Genomic DNA, 8,895 nt, shown 5'->3' with positions numbered 1-8,895 from the left:
AAATCAATAAATATATTTAAACTGAGAACAATCGTCTCCTGTGTAAATCTTGTCTGTGCAGGTTGTACACATGGTGCTACTTCACAATACTATGTCTTTCCAGAATGCACTGGGGTCTCTGGACCACTGATAACCAAAGAAAAACCTGTCCCCAGCCAGAATGCTGCTACTGTATATCACTGTCTACGAAAGTAAGGAGCATTCTTCCCACTGGCCACCAACGTAAGGGGCATTTTTTGCACAGATCACCAATGTAAGGGGCATTTTTTCCACTGACCACCAATGTAAGGAGCATTCATCTCACTGACCACCAATGTAAGGGGCATTCTTCCCACTGACCACCAATGTAAGGAGCATTCATCTCACTGACCACCAATGTAAGGGGCATTCTTCCCCCTGACCACCAATGTAAAGGGTATTCTTCCCACTGACCACCAGTGTAAGGGGTCTTATTCCCATTGCCCACCAATGTAAGGAGCATGCTTCCCACTGATCACCAATGTAAGGGACATTCTTCCCACTGACCACCACTGTACGGAGAATTCTTCCCACTGACTACCAATTTAAGGAACATTATTTTTGTCTCACCACCAAACTAAGAAGCATTCCTCCCACAGACCTTCCACATAAGGGGCATTCTTCCCACTAACCACCAATGTAAGGGACATTCTTCCCAAAGACCACCAATGTAAGGTATTCTTTCCACTGACCACAATGAGCTGTAGATATAGTAATTATTGGCAGAAATTCCCTGAGACCTTAAAGGTATTTCAGGGGTTCTTCTATATTAAAAAAGTTGAGAAAGGCTGCCCTAGATTAAATGAGCATTGAACCTATAGGGAGAGGGGGGCATCCCAATGTTACTTTTATAAGATGACTGGAGTTACTATACTTTCTGGATCTCCAGTCTTTCCTCCATAGACTCATTGATCCAGTGATCCTGCACCATTCCTCTTCATCATTCCAGCTACTTCCTGTGAACCCAGGATGTCATGGCTCCACTCCCACTCTAGACTCACCGGAGGACGCTACAGAAAACGGTACCACATTAATAAGGGCCAGCTCATACCTTTACAGTTTAGGTGCATTTTACAGGCATTACTATTGAGGGTTGCCCCTCTTTGCAGTATTTAGGATCCCTCCACCACCGGAGGAGGAAAACACCTGTGACATCACCGAACCAAAGACATCTAAAAGAAAACTATGTCTAGAGTATGTCTAGAGTAGGTCTTCAAAATAGACCTTTACTAAGTAGAATGTAATTGACTTACTGTGTACAACTTTTGTAGCACCCATGTGGGCCTCTTTGGGGAGTAGACAGCCACCCATATTCCACCACTGCTTGGAACCTGATTTGGCAATGGGCATACATTCAGAGGGTAAGTCACACAACACAGATTTAGGAAGTTGTGCCAGATTTCACGACCTAATAATACACTTAGCTTGAATAAGAAGTATGAACTTTTAACTTGCATCTTTCTTCTCCCAGGTCTATCACTCACTAGCTAGTGAGAAATGATGGGAGTGAAGGCTCTGGAACTGCACCTTTAAAAAGTCAGCACTGGCATGTTTCAAGGTTGACCTAGTGAACGGTTGGCTTTAGCATGCCTGCAGTGCTTCTGAATTTCACACTGAACAATGGCTTTGTTTTTAAAACCTTTCTATGTGTACGCCATTCATCCATTCACCAAGTTACACCATTCTCCTCTACACACCAGCTGATATTCAATGTGGACTACAGCATGGTAGGGGTGAAAGCAGGCTACTATGCATGGGAAGGTGGAACCCTGAAGCTGGAGCTATGGACAATGGGAAGGTTGAAGCCTAGCATGGAACTATGGATGGTCATCCATAGTTCCATACTAAACTTCCATGTTCCCATCATCACTAGTTCCATATTAAGCCTTCAAATTCCCATCATCAATAGTTCCATACTAAGCTTCCAACTTCCCATCATCCAAAGTTTCATACCAAGCTTCCACCTTCCTATCCCCCTTAGTTTCGGGCTAAGCTTCCAGCTTCCCATTAGACATGTACACAGCCAAAAAATTTGTTCATTTTCGTTTTCGTTTCATTAGTTTATTGTTTTTTCCGTTTTTCAGGTCATTCGTTATGATCGCAATTCGTAAATTCGTACATTCGAAAATTTGTTCATTCGTACATTTGTAAATTCGTTCATTCCTACATTCGTGAATTCGTACATTCTTACATTCATACATTTGTAAATTTGTAAAATCGTACATTTGTAAATTAGAAAATTCGGAAATTTGTAAATTCGAAATTTGAAAATCCAAAAACCTGAAAATTCGAAAATCTGAAATAGTAACTAACCATTAAATTGTAGGTATTGTAATTTCCTTTCAAATTTCACTGTCAGTGAACGTAACAAATACGAATTCTTCCGAAGTTACGAATTATCCAAAATGAATGCTGCATCTAAACAAATGGAACGGAACAAATTAATAATAAATAATAATAATAAAACGTTTTTATTACTATTATTGTTATTTATTATTATTACTTCATTACGTTCCACTCGTTTGGATACGGCATTCGTTATTTTGGATCATTCAAAAACTTCGGATAAATTTGTATGTGTTACGTTCACTAATAGCCAAATTTGAAAGGAAATTACAATACCTATAATTTAATAGTTACTAGTAAAAGTTAAATTATTATTAGTCAATTATTATTTCAGATTTCCAAATTTACAAATTTACAAATTCACTAATTTACTAATGTATGAATGTACATAGTTACATAGTTACATAGTAGGTGAGGTTGAAAAAAGACACAAGTCCATCAAGTCCAACCTATGTGTGTGATTATGTGTCAGTATTACATTGTATATCCCTGTATGTTGCGGTCATTCAGGTGATTATCTAATAGTTTCTTGAAGCTATCAATGCTCCCCGCTGAGACCACCGCCTGTGGAAGGGAATTCCACACCCTTGCCGCTCTTACAGTAAAGAACACTCTACGTAGTTTAAGGTTAAACCTCTTTTCTTCTAATTTTAATGAGCGGCCGCGAGTCTTGTTAAACTCTCTTCTGCGAAAAAGCTTTATTTCTATTGTGGGGTCACCAGTACGGTATTTGTATAATGAAATCCTATCCCCTCAAAAGCGTCTCTTCTCCAGAGAGAATAAGTTCAGTGCTCGCAACCTTTCCTCATAACTAAGATCCTCCAGACCCTTTATTTGCTTTGTTGCCCTTCTTTGTACTCGCTCCATTTCCAGTACATCCTTCCTGAGGACTGGTGCCCAGAACTGGACAGCATACTCCAGGTGCGGCCGGACCAGAGTCTTGTAGAGCGGGAGAATTATCGTTTTATCTCTGGAGTTGATCCCCTTTTTAATGCATGCCAATATTCTGTTTGCTTTGTTAGCAGCAGCTTGGAATTGCATGCCATTGCTGAGCCTATCATCTACTAGGACCCCCAGGTCCTTTTCCATCCTAGATACCCCCCGAGGTTCTCCCCCCAGTGTATAGATTGCATTCATATTTTTGCCAACCAAATGCATTATTTTACATTTTTCTACATTGAACCTCATTTGCCATGTAGTTGCCCACCCCATTAATTTGTTCAGATCTTTTTGCAAGGTTTCCACATCCTGCGGAGAAGTTATTGCCCTGCTTAGCTTAGTATCATCTGCAAATAAAGAGATTGAACTGTTTATCCCATCCTCCAGGTCGTTTATGAACAAATTAAATAGGATTGGTCCCAGCACAGAACCCTGGGGAACCCCACTACCCACCCCTGACCATTCCGAGTACTCCCCATTTATCACCACCCTCTGAACTTGCCCTTGTAGCCAGTTTTCAATCCATGTACTCACCCTATGGTCCATGCCAACGGACCTTATTTTGTACAGTAAACGTTTATTGGGAACTGTGTCAAATGCTTTTGCAAAATCCAGATACACCATGTCTACGGGCCTTCCTTTATCTAGATGGCAACTCACCTCCTCATAGAAGGTTAATAGCTTGGTTTGGCAAGAGCGATTCTTCATGAATCCATGCCGATTACTGCTAATGATACCGTTCTTATTACTAAAATCTTGTATATAGTCCTTTATCATCCCCTCCAAGAGTTTACATACTATTGATGTTAGGCTAACTGGTCTGTAATTCCTAGGGATGTATTTTGGGCCCTTTTTAAATATTGGTGCTACATTGGCTTTTCTCCAATCAGCTGGTACCATTCCAGTCAGTAGACTATCTGTAAAAATTAGGAACAACGATCTGGCAATCACTTGACTGAGATCCCTAAGTACCCTCGGATGCAAGCCATCTGGTCCCGGTGATTTATTAATGTTAAGTTTCTCAAGTCTAATTTTAATTCCGTCCTCTGTTAACCATGGAGGTGCTTCCTGTGTTGTGTCATGAGGATAAACACTGCAGTTTTGGCTACTGAAGCCCCCCGATTCACTCGTGAAGACTGAGGAGAAGAATAAATTCAATACCTTCGCCATCTCCCCATCCTTTGTAACCAGATGTCCTTCCTCATTCGTTATGGGGCCAATATGGTCTGTCCTCCCTTTTTTACTGTTTACATACTTTCTTGGGATTTTTTTTGTTCTCCGCTATGTGTCTTCCGCTATGTGTCTTTTATGTTCTATCTTAGCTGTCCTAATTGCACCCTTACATTTCTTGTTGCATTCTATATAAAGTCTGAATGCTGAGGATGATCCCTCAACCTTGTATTTTTTGAAGGCCTTCTCCTTTGCTTTTATATGCATTTTTACATTGGAGTTAAGCCATCCAGGACTTTTGTTCGCTCTTTTAAATTTATTACCCAATGGGATACATTGGCTAATGCCCTTATTTAATATGCTCTTAAAGCAAACCCATCTCTCCTCTGTATTCTTTGTTCCTAATATTTTATCCCAATTTATGCCTTTTAGCAAGGTTTGTAGTTTCGGGAAGTTGGCTCTTTTGAAATTCGGTGTCTTTGTATTCCCTTTATGTTTCCTATTTGTGTGATTTATACTGAAACTAATTGACCTGTGATCGCTGTTACCTAAATTGCCCCGTATTTCCACATCCGTGATCAGGTCTGTATTGTTGGTAATCAGTAGATCCAGTAATGTTTTATTTCTAGTTGGTGCGTCTACCATCTGACCCATAAAATTGTCCTGCAAGACATTAAGGAACTGGCGAGCCTTAAATGAATACGCAGTACCCTCCGCCCAGTCTATGTCTGGATAATTAAAATCCCCCATTATGATAACACTTCCCATCCTTGCTGCTAATCCAAATTGTGATAGGAGATCTGTCTCCACTTCCTCCCTCAGGTTAGGGGGCCTATAGCATACTCCCAGTATTATTTTCCCCTTAGCTTCATCCCTTTGGAGCTCTACCCATAAGCATTCCACCTCCTCTCTAGCTCCCTCAGTGATGTCATCTCTCACATTCACTTGTACATTATTCTTGAAATATAGGCATACCCCTCCCCCTTTTTTGACCCTCTCTATCCTTGCGGTATAGGGTATACCCTTGAATGTTTGCCAGCCAATCATGAGAGCTGTTGAACCAGGTCTCTGAAATTCCCACAAAATCCAAATCCTCCTCGTACAACAGTATCTCTAGTTCACCCATCTTGTCCGCCATGCTCCTGGCATTGGTGAACATGCCACATAGTTTAGACCGGTCGCATATTGTCCTCGTATTGGGTGTTTTGAGATTGCAACTAGGACTTGCTACTATACTCACCTTGTGTTTTTGTGCTTTGGTTAACCTACCACTAATGCCCCCAATACTACCCTCTGGAATATCTTCCGCGCTGGACCCCCCCCCATTGCCTAGTTTAAAAAACCCTCTAACTTTTTGGCCATCTTCATTCCCAGCAGATCTGCACCCTCCTCATTTAGGTGCAGTCTGTCCCTTCTATAGTACCGGTTACCGACTGAGAAGTCGGCCCAGTCCTCCAGGAACCCAAACCCCTCCTTACTACACCAGCTCTTCAGCCACTTGTTTACTTCCCTAATCTCCCTCTGCCTTTCTGGTGTGGCTCGATATACCGGTAGTATTCCTGAGAATATTACCTTGGAGGTCCTTTTCCTCAATTTAGCTCCTAAATCCCTAAAATCGTTCTTTAGGACACTCCATCTGCCTCTGACTTTGTCATTGGTGCCAACGTGCACCATGACAGCCGGGTCTTCCCCAGCCCCTCCCAGTAATCTGTCCACAAGATCCGTGATGTGCCGAACCCGAGCGCCCGGTAGACAACATACTGTTCGGCGCTTCAGGTCTTGGTTACAGATTGTCCTCTCTGTCCTTCTAAGAATTGAGTCCCCTACCACCAGAATCTGTCTTTCCTTTCCCTTCGCTTCCCCCCCACTCTCACTGGAGGAGTTCTTCCCCCGGCAGCTAGGAGAGTCCTTCAGCTCCAGCAGTGCTGGTCCGTGACTGGTTTCACCAATGTCACTCAATGGAGTGTACTCATTGGGATGCTCCAGTCCTGGATCGGCCTCTCTGGCACTTTCCCCTCTACCCTTCCTGACTGTCACCCATCTACTCTTTGCTAGTGCCTGCACCTCTTTGTCTCCACCCGCATCTGTGCCGACCCCTGCCGGCACCTGCCGTGTACGTTCCTGGCTCTCCTTCAGTATGGAGGGACTTCTCAGTGCTGACAGTTGCTTCCCCAGATTCAGAACCTGGGCTTCCAGGGAAACAATGTGCTTACATTTTGCACAGCAGTATTCGCCCTCGATCAGATGATCAAGGAACGCATACATGCAGATGTACAAAGAGTCGCCTCTCCACACCCGCCGGGCATCGTACCTATTAAATTTAGTGAGGATTGGGGATTTTACCCTGTCCAAATTACCTAACAGCTAGCTTCCTGGCACTAATACTCAAGACAAATACACAGGTACACAAGTACACAAAAAGACAATACACAGGTACTCGCAGACCTACGTGCACTCGCAATACTCAAGTATACAGTACACAATACACAAGTACTAACGATCCACACACACTACTCAGACAACACTCAGGTACTCACACTACACAGGTACTATGACCCCTGTTATAACCTCCTGTTTTAAACTCTGGTTTTAACTCACCACTTAGACCAGTTCCACTTGGACTAAGTTCCAACAGCCTCACAATGAGCAGGCTCAGGATGAGTCCTACACAAAGTTATATAGGTCCCAAGCACCTGTGAGCAATTAACCACTCCCCTAAATTACGAATGTACAAATTTACGAATGTATGAATTTACGAATGTACAAATTTTTTGAATTTACGAATATTAGTTAAAAATTAGTTAAACGGGTTTTCGTTAATTCGGATATTTCCGAATTAATAAATTTGTCGAAATTCGTTAAAAAACAAATTCAGAACTAAACGAATTGCACATGCCTTCTTCCCATCATACATAGTTTCATACCAAGCTTCCACCTTCCCCTCCATAGTATCATTCCAAGCTTTCACCTTCCCATCATCCATAGTTTCAAACCAAGCTTCCACCTTCCCATCATCAATAGTTTCATACCAAGTTTCCACCTTCTCATTATCCGCAGTTCCATACCAAGCTCCTATCTGTGACATTTCAGTTCCTCCTGGTTCTATAAAGGTTTGGTGTGTCGGCACATTGTTCTCCTTTCATGGACCAACAAGATTCCAGGACAGTGCTGATATTGCACTTTAATGTTGGAGGACAGCCAGCACCTCCTACAGGTGTGATGAAGAGACCCTGAAATAACTGCTGCCTTATCCTAACATCCAGTAACAGTAATAGTTCCCAGACAGCCATACCTGTGTTACACTGCAGAGATGGGCTCTGTCCTGGACCTCTTCCTGGAGTCAGCCGCCAGTGCTAGGTGGAAGCCCTGACTACATGTAATGGCTTTTCTGACAAGTACCCTTTAAAGCCTTCTGACATATCAGGCTGAGTGGGTGTGTCTGGTGGAATGACAGAGGAGGAGGAAAAAAAGAGTGATACAGACCCCTACCTTTAGCTGTAACAGCAACATATTTCATGAACTGGGTGTCACAAGAAGGGTAGCAATTCTAGTGGCAGTGTTGTGACTTGCAGAAAAAGAAGTACAAATTCAGAAAATGGAAGTCTCATATATCAGTGCACAGAAGGAGAAAGCTGGTTAGAGGCATGGAGGTATTGCCATAACTGTTTAATATTTTATTGTAATGTTTTTCTAAAGTGAACCTGTCTCTAGGAAGTGTTGTATAAATGAGCAATTGTAGGCTAACAGCTGGATCTGCATTGTGATGGCACACCCCTTTGTTCTGCGGAAACTCCATCATGAGGAGACACCTTGGCTTGGTATGCAAATACTGACTTGCTTCCATGCAACCCACAATGCAGTGCAGATCCCTCAACCACAAATTCAGAGGCACCCTTGTTGCTTTTGGGCCACGCCAATGTGGAACATCCATTCAATAGAATCTTATGATGCTTCTTTATACAACATTGTCTAATGACAGATCCACTTTAATGTGATTTTTGTTGTTAAAAACCAGATCTCCCAGCAATCAGCCAGTTTTTGGTTCTGGAAGATATGGTGGTTGAACAGTAAACAGCATGTGTGGTCATCACAAGGTTCCTTTTATGTCCCCATGATGTGGTCTATCTGGTGTGGTCAATTCTTCTGTGAACACTCTCACAGAACCATTCTTTGGTGTGTGTGTAATGGCATTTATTCATACTCTTGCTTCGTTATGCCAAAATAAGGCATAATGGTCGCTTAAGATAAGATTACAGCCAACCTGTTGTGTGGAACATGGCATCCCTGGACACATCATTCAGTTCACTGCACTAGGAGTTCCAGCTATAGTGAGACATGTGGAGGGAAGCCAGGAGGGTGCAGTGTTTAGAAGCAATGTGTGTGTGACTAGTGTATGACAGGACAACAAATTCTACACACAAG

This window comes from Aquarana catesbeiana, linkage group LG04 (genome assembly GCF_042186555.1).
Source record: "Aquarana catesbeiana isolate 2022-GZ linkage group LG04, ASM4218655v1, whole genome shotgun sequence".
In the NCBI taxonomy this organism is placed as follows: domain Eukaryota; kingdom Metazoa; phylum Chordata; class Amphibia; order Anura; family Ranidae; genus Aquarana; species Aquarana catesbeiana.
This window is presented reverse-complemented; position numbering follows the sequence as displayed.